Consider the following 12254-nt stretch of genomic DNA (forward strand, 5'->3'; position numbering starts at 1 on the left):
ATTCCTACTTCTTATCTATTACTGCAAAAATTACCCCCAAATTTATCAGCCTAAAGCAACAATAGATATTTATTACCATATAGTTTCTGTGGGTCCGAAATCCAGAAACAGCTCGGCTGGATGGTCCTGGCTCGGGATCTCTCATTAGGTTGCTAATGTCAGCCAGGGCTGCAGCCACCTGAAGGCTTGATTGGGGCTGGAGAATTTGCTTCCAAGCTCACATACAGAGCTGGTGGCAGTTCTACATGGGGCTTCTCTAGCAGGGGAGCAAGAGACTCGAGAATAAGATGACAACTGCAATGTCTCCTTTATTTGTTCATTTGTTTATTTTTATTTTTACACACTTGGGATTGAACCCAGGGGCACTTTATCACTGAGCCATATCCCCAGCCCTTTTTGTTTTTGATTTTGAGACGGGGATTCACGAAGTTGCTTAGAGCCCCACTAAATTGCCCAGGCTGGCCTTGAACTTGTGAATCCTCCTGCCTCAACCTCCCAAGTTGCTGGGAATAATTACTGCACCAGCTGCAATGTCTTTTATAACCTAGCTCTGAAAGTAGTGTACTGTCAAGTCCACAATATCCTCTAATTGCACAGGTCAACCCTAGTGTCCCTCTGGGAGGGGACTGACTAGGCAGGAGTGTGAATGCAGGAGAACTGCTGGAGACCATCCTGGAGTCTGTCATCACAAGACTGGGCTATGAAACTTGAACTGTGCCTTCTGCCTCAGGTGACCCCTCCCCACCTCAGTTTCCCCAGTGTACCATGGAGTTGGAGCTGGGGGCTCCTGAGCTCCAGCAGGTCCGTGGTAGGGTGAACTCAACATTAGCACCTCAGGTGGGGGCACCAGGGACAGGGATATGGAGGGGACAGTAGAGGCCCATGGTCACCCCAGCATTCCTAGGGACACAGAGGTAGGCCGCAGGATGTTCCCTCAGAGAGTACCATCCCTCAGCACCAGGCCACCTCTGCTGTATCTTGGGCAGACAAGCTACAACTGTCACCATCTCTCTGTTCCCAAAAATGTTGCACATAGCTGGGATCCTGTGTCATCATCTCCTCTTCCAGAGTGGTTTTTCTGAGCGCCCCTACACAGCAGTGCGTGAGGGGGCAGACGTGAGGGGAGTGGGGAGGATTGGGTGTGCATTGGTGGAATTTCTGGGCGTGACACTGGTGTCCCCACAAGGAGCCCAGCCTAGCTCACAGGAGGTATTTACAAATGTCGATGGATGAATGAATGAACAAATAAAACAGACAGTGAGGTGCCCCCAGCCCCACAGGGCCCACGACAGTTCATCCCTGCTCTGGCAGGTTCTGCATGGCCCAGAGTTCCTGGTGCTGGAGATGGCTGGCAATGCCAGTGAGCAGAGCAAGGAGAGCCTTTGTGGGGGTGACGGAAGCTGGGCCTGCTGCAGCCCCCCGGGTGGACAAGGTCAGTGGAGGCCGAGAACACACAGCAGCCTGGGGGAGGGCCACCTGGGGAGACCATGTGGGGTGGTGATGCTGCTGCGGCACCAGCAGGAGCCAGGGACCAGGGCCCTTGACCGGGAGCTGGAGTGGTTCCTTACTAAAGGAGCACGTGGGTGGAGGCAGGAGGGGTGGAGAGTGGTCAGGAGCAGGGCCTGGGTTTGAATCTCCACTCTGTGACCTTGACAAGTTACCAGCCCCTGATGCGTCGGTCCCCTCATCTGTAGACAGTAGTTCACCTTCATGGGGCCACTGGAGGTGAGGACGGGCTCATATATGCCCGCGCTCGGAACAGGCTGTGATGAATACACACTGAGGCTGAGCGCTCTGGCCGTCCTGTGCACACCTTGGGGAGGCTGGGGCGTCGCTGGAATACCACAGGGGGTGTCCCAGCGGGTGCACACCGGTGCGCAGCAGCAGGGGAGGGTTGCTATTTTTTGAGCGCGTCCTGGGCATGTGCTATTTTAATAACAACGAGGAATGGGGCTGGGCCCGTTGGGCCAGAGCTGGTGAGGATCCACCTGCACTGAGGACAGGGCGGGAACAGGGCTCGATGGCCTATTAAATGTGGGGAAGGGGGGAGGGTGGCAAGAGGACACCCCAAAGTTGACACACCCACATCAAAACCCGGGCTCACAGGTGCTCCCAGCTGGGGGCCTGGGGTGGGGGACCAGGAAACTGTAGCAGGCTAGTCCCTGAGAGAAGGGTGGAAGGTAGGCACAGCCTGGGGGCTCGGCCTCCTCAGAGGTGCTCAGACAATGAGCAGAGCCACGATGGGGTGTGTCGGGGGCACCCACAAGCTCAGCCTGAAGGTGGCTGTTAGAAGCTGGGACCGCCATGGCTGCTCAGCCCCTGTGCCACCCATCCAGCCCCTCACCTTGGCATGGAGTTGGGTGGAGGTGAAAAGTTCATCCAGAGGTCACGGTAGATGAGTCACCCTGCTCCCGAGACACAGATGCTTGTCTCAGTCAGAGGACTGGGGAGGGTGACGGGCACCTCCCAGGGCTGGCCCGCTGGCGTTGACTCCCCTCTTAAAAGTGGGTGTGTGGCTCATGGCAGGGTGACTGATGCTGTGGATGGCTGCGACCCTTGAACATCGTAATCACCAAGTCCTGTGCGTGACCCCTCTGCCCATCCCTGGAAGATGAGGGGCAGGACTCAGTCTCCTTCACCTAAAGACCCCTGTTCCAGCCAGCCCCAATCTCTGAGAGTCGGAGGCCCACAGATTGGCAGGGGTAGCCTGAGAGCACATGGTGGGTTAGGGCAGAGTGGGGTGGAGAGCAGCAGGGAGCCCGCAGGAATCCAGCAGGCCCAGGTGTGAACCCTAGCTCTGCTACTTGACAGTCAAATTCCTTACCTCTGAGCCCTCGTCTCCTCGTCTTTGAATAATAATTATTAATTCTTTGGTCTTGGAGTTCCGGGGAGGTAAAGTGACATCCTTTGTTAGAGGTGCTGGTGCCCAGGAGACCCTCAGTGAGTGGTGTTCCCCTTTAAAATGTGGTCCCCAGTGATCGTTCTGCATTGTTTCAGTCATTCATTCATCTGGCTTTTATTAAGCATCTGCTGTATACCAGACCCTGTGCTGGGGATGCAGACATGACTCAGAAATGTCTTTGCCCTCAAGGGGCTCAGAGTGGGAAAGAAGATTCTGGAGCTGCTGGAGGGGTGACTGGAGCACTGGGTACCCCCAAGGGTCAGAGAAATACTGGTGAAGGAAGTGGCATTTGGGCTGGGCACTGGGATAACCCGGAGTTCCCTTGTCAATCAAGGGAAAGAACATGACAGGAGAGGAAGTGGCAAGGGGGCATCTGGATCATCAGGGTGTGTCCAGGAGCCCCAAAGAGCCCTTTGTGTGTGGCTTCCAGGAGGGAGGCTTTTGAGGAGGGGGAGGCAGGGACAGCCCTGGGGCCCAGGTCAGGGTGGGTTTAGGGCTTTCCTCAAGACCCTGAGACAAGGAAGTTCATTGGGGAGGTGTTCTCTGGAAATGGGGAGGGGAAGAAAGGGGGTCAGGAAAGGATTGTGATCCAGGCAGCTGCCACTGTGGACAGCAGGGCTCAAGCCTACCAGGGATCCCCGGAAAACCCCAGAACACACAGCCCAGGAATACAGACGCTGGGTGTTCATCCCCCAGCTCCGTTTGCCTTTGGTTGAGGGCGGCCCCTAGGGACCTCAGCTCCCCAGGGTCCCCGCTTTCCCTGGGCATAGCCAAGCTTGCTCCTATAGGGAGAACCACGGTTGGCAGTCTTTTGGGGGTGCGGGTGCAGCTCCCACAGCATCTGCTATAGGCTTTGTCCTTCCTTTGCCTCTTAGGGAAGAGGGGCCAGCAAATGCCTGTGTCTGGGGGAACCCACCCATCCTCATGAAGAGTTAGGAGCCCCCTGGAGAGGACTCCCCCTTCCCCGGGCCTCCAGGGCTGAGGCACTGTCCAGGGGCCCCTGGGTCAGGGCAGGCCCACTCAGAAGCCTCTGACGGCTCCCAGGAGATGGTTCGTTATTTTTTTTTTAATAAATTTTTGCAATTAACAGTGTATTTGCACAGATCAAGATTCTAAGGACTAAATGCAATGTCATATCCTGGATTGGATGCTGAAACAGAAAAAGGACATTAGTGAAACTGGTGAAAACCAAATAAAGCCTAGAGTTTAGTTAATAGTAATGTACCAATGTTAATTTCCTAGTTTTGACAAATGTACCATTGTTATGTAAAATGATAACATTAGGGAAAACCAGGTGAGGGTTATGCAGGAACTCTCTGTACTGTCTTTGCAACTGGAAATAATCTAAAATGATTCCAAAATAAAGGTTAATTTTTTTCTTTTTAATTCTAAAGAAACAGATTAAAAAGTCCCCATCCTACCCTTTCTCCCACCCACCCTGTTCCTAGTTTCTCGGGGACCCGTCCACATATAAACAACTATGAATAATATCCTTTGCCCTCTCTTGTGGACAGTAGGTGCCATCCTGCAGCAAATGCCCTGGGTGCCCTGGCCCTGCTGCCTCCAACTCACCCTTCTGCTGTATGCCCACTGCTTCCTTCTGGAAGCACCTGGAACCTTCCAGCAAAGGGCTTTCTTTCAGCCTGAATGAGGCTGGTGAATGTGCTGGGTAGTTAAGTCCCAGGAGCAGCCCTCAGCCATCGTGGAAGGAAGCAAAGAATATCAACCCCGGGCTCCCTTGCCCCTCAGGGGAACAGCTCAGATTCATATTCAGCCTGTTGAGCAGCGTCCCCACAGCCTGGAGCCTCTGTGCCCAAGCTCAGCTGTGCAGCCTCTCTTTCCTACCCCACCCCTAGCTACCCCACGGTGCTCTGGGAACCACCTCCCCAACAGACTCAAGTTCGTGTCTAGAGGTCTGCTTCTTCGAGAACCAAACCAAGACAGTTACTGTGCCCTGTTCTGTTCCTCGCAGTTCTCACGACAGGCAGTTTGGGAGCGCCTAACTGCCCAGCCTTCCAGAGTGTGCAGGTCACAATTTACCCAATCCCCCAATGTACAGACGTTTGGGTCATTTTTAGGCTTTTGCTATTATGAACATTTTAAGAAAAAAATATCCACAAAAGCCCCCACCATTCCTGGCTGCCCTGTGGTAAGCTACTTCCCTCCACCACGCCCTTCCGCCATGTTGTTCTGCCTCACCTCAGGCCCAAAGCAACGGAGCCAACCCACCATGGACTCAAACCTCTGAAAATGTGAGCCAAAATAAACCTTTTTTTTTTTTTTTCTAAAAAAGAGAAAAGAACCCCACACAAGCCAGCCTGGAGCAACTTATCACGGCTCTGTCATAGAAGAAAGAAAAGGAAATCCCCTCACGTCCGTCACTCCCCATGTGCATGAGGCAAGGCAGCTGGGTGGTTAGTTCCTAGAAGTGGAATTCCCGGTGCAGTGGCCTCCCAGGTCCTGCTCTATCCCAACGGCTGATGGCCTCCAGTTTAAATTTACTCCAGGCAACTGGCCCTAGGCACCTGGCCCTCCCCTTCCAAGCCCACGCTCACCCCAAGGCCTACTTTCTGTCCCCTAATCCTCCCTGCCTCTCACCCTTGACCATGAATTTGTCTGGTTTTCCCATTTAGAAAAATAAATGCTCTTTCCTAAACCTTGACCTGTTGAAATCTAACTTGTCCCCGAGATCTGGCTGAAATGCCACCTGGTCTGGGGAGTCCTCCTGGTGCTCAGTCTGACTCTCTCCCTTGGCTGGGCTCACCCCGGCTGGGCTGCTTCCTGGGATTTGTTGTTCTGTGTTGTCTAATGGCTGTGTGTATTTCTGCCTCCTGCACTTGGCCCCAAGCTCTTGAAGGGCTGGGACCATGTGAGTCAGAGCAGGCCCCATAAATGCTGGAGGAATTGAATTAAATGTGCTGGCGATCGCTGCCTTCTGATCATTTTGTTCTGCTGTTTGCCAGCTCGACCTTCCAGGACGGTCCCTCAGTGGGGGCTGGAATAGAACAAGCCAAAGCAGGTGGCCTCTGGGGTCCACCTGCCCCACAGTCAGTGCTCTGAGGTCAGAGGGCAGGCCCTGTGTCCCCTGCATGACCCTCTCCTAATGGTCCTCTCCCAGCCGGATGGTGGGTGGTTTGGGGGAGCGAGGAGTTAGAGATTGTGTCCCCTGAGCGCAGCCCAAGCCTGGAGCTATGTGAGGTGGTGGAAAATTGGCTGTGTTTCCTGAAAGTGGAGAGGCAGTGCAGGTAGGCAGTGCAGGCTCTGGAGCCAAACAGCCTGGGTTCAAATCCCAGCTCTGGCACTCATGTGACCTTGTGCAAATCATTTCTTTCTGGGTCCCAATTCTCTCTCTATAACACTGAAACTAATAAGACCCACTTCAGATGGCCGCCAGGGGCGTCCACGAGGTCATTCATGGCAGGTGCTCCTGTTCATGCAGGAAGCACAGCATAAGAAGCTTCAGAGACATCCTGGCTCACAGGCTCCGGGGTTCCTGTAACGACCCAGCTCCTCTTTACTGAGCACCTGCCAGAACCTTCACTGGGTACTCTGCACACACCCTCACTGAGGCTCACGGATGCCCTGCAGGTGAGATATCTTTTTAAATTTAAAAACGACACACATAAAATGTGCTGTTTGAACCTGTTTGAAGTTAGAATTTCGCGCATTAAGAATCTTCCTGTGCTGTGCACCCATCCCCCACCCTCTGTTCCAGAACTCCCTCCTCACTCCTAACAGAGACCTCACACCTGTGACAGTCACTGCCCACCGGCTTCTCCCAGCCCCTGGAAACTACTAATCCCCTCGGGGTGTCTTGTTGGTTTGCAGTGCTGGGGACTGAACCCGGAGCCTCAGCCTGCTGGGCAAGGGCTCTACCACTGAGCGACACCCCGGCCTTTTCATTTTTTTGTTTTGAGACAGGGTCTCGCAAAGTTGCTGAGGCTGGCCTTGAACTTGCTATCTTCGTGCCTCAGCCACCGGAGCAGCTGGGATCACAGGTATGTGCCCCACGCCCAGCGTGATCTACTTTTTGTCCTGTGGATTTGCCTCTCTGGACGTGTCGTGTAAATGGGATGGTACCATCAGTGCTTTCTGTGTCTGTCTTCTGTCACTTAGCCTGGTGGCCTCAAGGTTCTTCCCTCTGGTAACATGTATCAGGACTTCATTTCTTTTTATGGCAGAATAATATCCTACTGCGTGGCGAGTGGAGCATCCAGACTTCTCAGGGGAGGAAACTGGCTCAGAGAGGTCCCCCCACTGGGCAGAGTGGAGCGACATTTATCCCAGCTTGGATGGGGTCCAAACCTGGTCTCTTCCCCCCCCTTTCAGCACCACTGGTGGCCAGTGCTGTCCCACTTGCCCCCTCACAAGGCCCCACACAGTTGGGAGCATCGTTTTCATTTTCAAACAGAAACCTGAAATGGAGGAGCGACTGGCCTAAGGCCACAAGATGAGTTAGTGGACTAGATGTCCCAGCCCCTCTAGCACCACAGCAAATTCTGCTTTAAAATGGCAGCCAAAGGGGGCCTGGAGTCCAGCCAGACCCTGCTAGGACAGGAAGATCAGTGTCTGCCCCTGTCCCCTTCCCAGCCCACAGCTGCCCCGGGAGCTGTCCATGAGGCTGACAGGCACCCGCTCTGCCGCTGTGGCCAGCTGCCCCTGCCAGCCCTGCTCAAAGGCCTCAGGAGCATCCACCCCAGGGTGGCTTTTGACTTTTATTCATCAGCAAAAATTTCTGCCAGCCAGGCCCCAAGGTGGCCTGACTCTGGCTTTCCAGGGGGGCTATGGTTCTCGGGCAGTCGTGACACCAGAGCCCTCCGCGGCCTCCACCTGGTGTGTGACCTTGATCGAGCCAGTCTGCGCCCACTTAGCAAAGGGAGCACAGGAGCTGGGACAGGACGTGACAGGTTTGGAGCTGAGCAACCTCCACAACCCAGAGGCTGGAGAAAGGCTTCTGTGGGGACTGCAAAGGGTGGAGACCCCATCCCTGTCCCCCTCCAACTCCATGCGGAAGCCATGTTCTAGGCCCACGATGTCCCCAGAGCAGGCTGCGCTTAGGCAAATGGCCTATCTGCACTGTCCCTATGGTCACTAACCAGACATGGCCATTGAGTACTTGAAATGTGGCTGGTATGACTGAACTTTTCCGATTTAATTCTCTTAAATCTAATTAACGTACAGCAGGTCTAGAAGATTGGGCCCTGGAAGCACATGAAGGAAACAGGGCCACTCAGAAAGTGCCTGCGGCCTTTGTCGGTGTCAGACCTCCAGTGAGCTCTGGCCTAGGAGTCCACTGCAGATGGGCTGGGCAGGTGCTTCTGTCCCCCTTGATTGTCCTGGAAACACTACCCCTGCCCCCTTAGGTTCCTGGAGCCCACATTCTGGAAGCCCACGTCCCAGGCCTCCTCTTGCAGCAGCAGGACTTTCCCCAGCACCCCCCAGGGTGAACGCCAGAAGGAGCTGGAGCAGGGCAGGGGGCTTGGAGGAGGCCTGGAGGTGGAGGGAGGGAGCTGGCCGCCAGCATCATCCTGTCACCCTCTTGTCCCCCCAGATCAGGCTCTTCCTAGGTAAATGTGTGGTGACCCTGATTCCTCTAGGATTGAGAGGGCCTTTGCTCAGGAATCCAAGGAAGACGCTCAGATCCGACCCATTCACACCATCTCGGCCGCAGACCCTCTTCCTCTGCCCTGTGTCCCACAGTCCTTCCTGCTTGGAGTGACATATAGTCCCTCATCCAAACCATGACACTTTTGAGAATGAACAGCAGTAACCACAGGGAACTCCAGGACCACAGGCAGAACACAGGCAGGCCAGGATGTGTCACCCTCTTCATGTGGCAGCATTGAGAGTGCCAGCTCTCTGCAGGGTCCTGGCTTCTGGTTCAGAGGGAGACTTGGGGCAGCCGGTGACTCCTCAGGATGGCAGTTCCCATCATGAGTGAGGCCAGAGGGGGATTTATCCCCCATTTTCAAGGTTAGGGAAGACGTCTTGGATGAGGATGTGTCTCCTCTGAGCTTCAAGGTGTCAAGCAGGGAAGGAGGCTGGGGACAGTGTTTTCAGGAAGGTCCTGGGGAACAGAAACACCTGCCCAGCCCATCTGCAATGCAGACATGGAGAAGCCAGAAAGGCACACGGAGACAACCAACCCCTTCTCTCCCATTGGGCAGCTCAGATCCTCTCCAGCTCCCTCCCTCTGACTACCTCATTCATTAAGCAGCTTTTTTTTTCCTTGTGGTACTAGGGATTGAGCCCAGGAGTGCGCGACAATGAACTACATGCCCAGCCCTTTTTATTATTTATTTTGAGACAGGGTCTCACCAAGATGCTGAGATGCTCTTGAACTTGAGATCCCCCTGCCTTAGCCTCCAAAGTGCATCACCATGTTTGGCTTCATTGAGAAACTTTCTGTTGTGCACCTACTATGTACCTGCTCTGTGCTTGACACCAGGGATACAGTGGAAAATGAAACAGGCATGTGGTTCCTTGTCTCTCAGAGCCCACAGAGCATGGAAGACATTAATCAAGAACATAAGGAACAAAGCAACATAACTAGAGACCCTGATAAGTGTTTTGAAGGAAATCACTGAGAGCGTTTGGAGACAGCAGGATGGGATGGAGGAACCTCCTTAGAGGCAGGTCAGGGGAGGCCTCTGAAGAAGTGATATTTGAATGAAGACTTTAATCAATAGAAGCAGCTAGGTGTATAAAGAGTTCAGAGGGAAATGTTCAAGTAGGGGGACAGCATGGGCAAAGGTCCTGTGGCCACAGGGAGCTGGGGATGCTGGAGAAAAAACTAATGAGATCAGCATGGCTGAGTGAGGATGAGGGGACTTTCACGGATTTAGAGGAACTGTGAGGGATCCCATCTGGCTTTTTCAAGGACAACTTTATGATCGGCCTCCTTAGGCTCTTTGTTCTGAGGGTCTAGGAGCCTCTCAGTCCTCGCCTCTGTGTTTCCTCACAGATGAGTGCTGAGCAAAACCTCAGCTGAGGCCAAGCAAGTTTAAATGGGATGTGGTCACAGATCGAGGTCCCTACTGTGCTCCTCACCCTCAAATCTGTGCCCTTGCCCCAAGGAGCTGCAGTGGCCACATCCTGGGCTCGTGTAGAGTCCACGCTCAGGAAGGGCCCAGGAATCCTGCTGTAACTGGATGCCTCCAAGCAGCCGAGGGACCCACAGCAGGGTCTGTGTCAGTCACACGTCCTGGGCAGCCAGTGCCTACAATCTGGTCAACCAGACAACCAGCTGACTGAATGTCACGCTTTTCAAACAGTTGCCATGGGCACAAACTTAGGCTGGAAACAAGTCAGACCTTGACTTTGTCAGAACGAGAGCCTGGGAGCTCAGCGGTGGGAGTCCACCCCTCCCGGCTGGTGACGTCACCACCAGTTTCTCCTCCAACACGGGAGCTTTAGTGACCTGCTCCTAGCCCAGCCGTACGACACACGTGTGTTCTCACGTCTTTCAGAGGGTGGGGAGCCCAGAAGCCACCCACTGCTCGGCCTAGGATCCCTCAGGACACTACAGTCGAGTTGGCAGCTGGGACTGGGCCCTCTGAAGTGGCCTCCTAGGTGGCTCACCCACGTGGCTGGCAGAGCAGGGCTGGCGGCCTCAGCTCCTCCCACACGTACCCCTCCTTAGGGCGCTGAGCACCTACCACCACAGGGCGGCCAACTTGCCCCAGAGAGCAAAGCAGAAGGTGCCATGGCTGTCCTGACCCGGACTCAAGCCACACCCAGTCATTTCCACAGCACCCTGTTGTCCCACAGGCCGCCCTGGCGGTGCATGAGGACGTGTCTCCTGGAGGTGGGCATCCCCAGGACGAGGTGGAGGCGTGGGCTTACCTCCCCCCAGCCAGAGCTGCCTCACGCCCAGTGTGCCCCAAGGTTGTGCCCACGGTCAGCCCTCAGGGCAGGTCCTTAGGACTGGCTCGACTGGGAAACCTCCCCTCCACCTGGTTTCCTGGCCGCCGAGGCCTGCCCCACTCTGTCATTTCACACAGTCTTTAGGAACATGTACCTCATCCAGGCCCTGTGCTGAGTGCAGCGCACCCATTGTGCTGTCCTGGGCCACTGAGGGCACGCATCTGGTGAGATGGCAGCAAGGGACTTTGGGACTGTTGGTCAGTCGGTCGAGGTGGCCTCTCTGGAGGCAGCGGTGAGCTGAGGCCCAGATGAAGTGAAGGAGAGTCGTGTGGGTCGGCGGCCAGAGCAGGAAGGGCAAGAGTGGGAACTAGTGAGCCACGTTCAAGGACAGACTAAGGCCCCAGGGAGAGCGGGTCGGCACAGGACCGAGAACGGCCAAGGAGAAGCTGGCTTTCCTCCCAGGCCCGGGAAGGACCTGGGTGAGAGGGGGTGCAGGCCCGGCCCCTGGTGCGCTGAGGGGTGGTGGGACGTGGGGAGTGCTGGGGACATGCTGAAGGCCACGCTGGCCGTGAAGTATCTGTTGCTCACGGGACGTGGGTGAGAGCCAGGGTAGGTGTGCGTCCTGCGGGTCTGGGCCGAGCTGGCTGGAGAACAGGGTTGTCAGGCGCTGGCCTGGGCAGGCTGCAGGAGCAGCAGGTGGGGGGGTCACGTACTCCATCTGGGGCTGCCAGACATCCAGGGTGACATGTCACTCAGGAGTTAGAGAGATGAGTCTGGTGTTCGAGAACAAGATTGGGCAGAAGATAGGAGTTCAGGAGTTGTCAGATACAGGTGGCGTTGAAAGCCTCCTCAGGGAGAGATCAGCGGAGGGAGGGCGTGCCGAGCAAGGAAGAGCACCTCTAGCCGGGAGGGGTGTCCGGGGAGAGGCAGCGAGAAGTGGAGCAAGAGCTGGAGAGGAGGACAGGGGGTGTCCAGAGACAAGGCACGGCTCAGCCTGCCCCCGCCTTCCTTCACCCCTAGCCCAGGCAGCACCAAGCCCTGAGCCCCACAGAACTTACCTTTGCCCTTCTGCACATCATGTAGAGGTTCCTACATGGAACACTCAGCCGTTCCACTCCTTCATTTCCAGACCTCATCACTCAGTGCACACCACCATGATCCACTATACTTGCCCATCTCTCCTTCACTGACAGAGCTCAGCATGGAGCAGGTCTCCCCTCCCTTCATTTAGACTCTACCTCTGTTAATGCAACCTTAGACAGAACCAACCTCTCAAAGAGCGGCAAATAGAGAAGATATAAGTTGTGAATGGTTTAAGGACCTGAACTGGTTAAAGGAAAGAGCTGTAAAGAGGGAAGCACAGTGTGTAATATCTGAAAAAAATGATTTGGGGTTAGGTCGATGTGGGTCTTGTTTGCTGCACCAAGGAGTTTGGACTTGAGGAAGGAAGAGGGGGCCGCAGAGAGTTCTGAATCAGGGTAATGAT

This window comes from Marmota flaviventris, chromosome 2 (assembly GCF_047511675.1).
Source record: "Marmota flaviventris isolate mMarFla1 chromosome 2, mMarFla1.hap1, whole genome shotgun sequence".
NCBI lineage: Eukaryota > Metazoa > Chordata > Mammalia > Rodentia > Sciuridae > Marmota > Marmota flaviventris.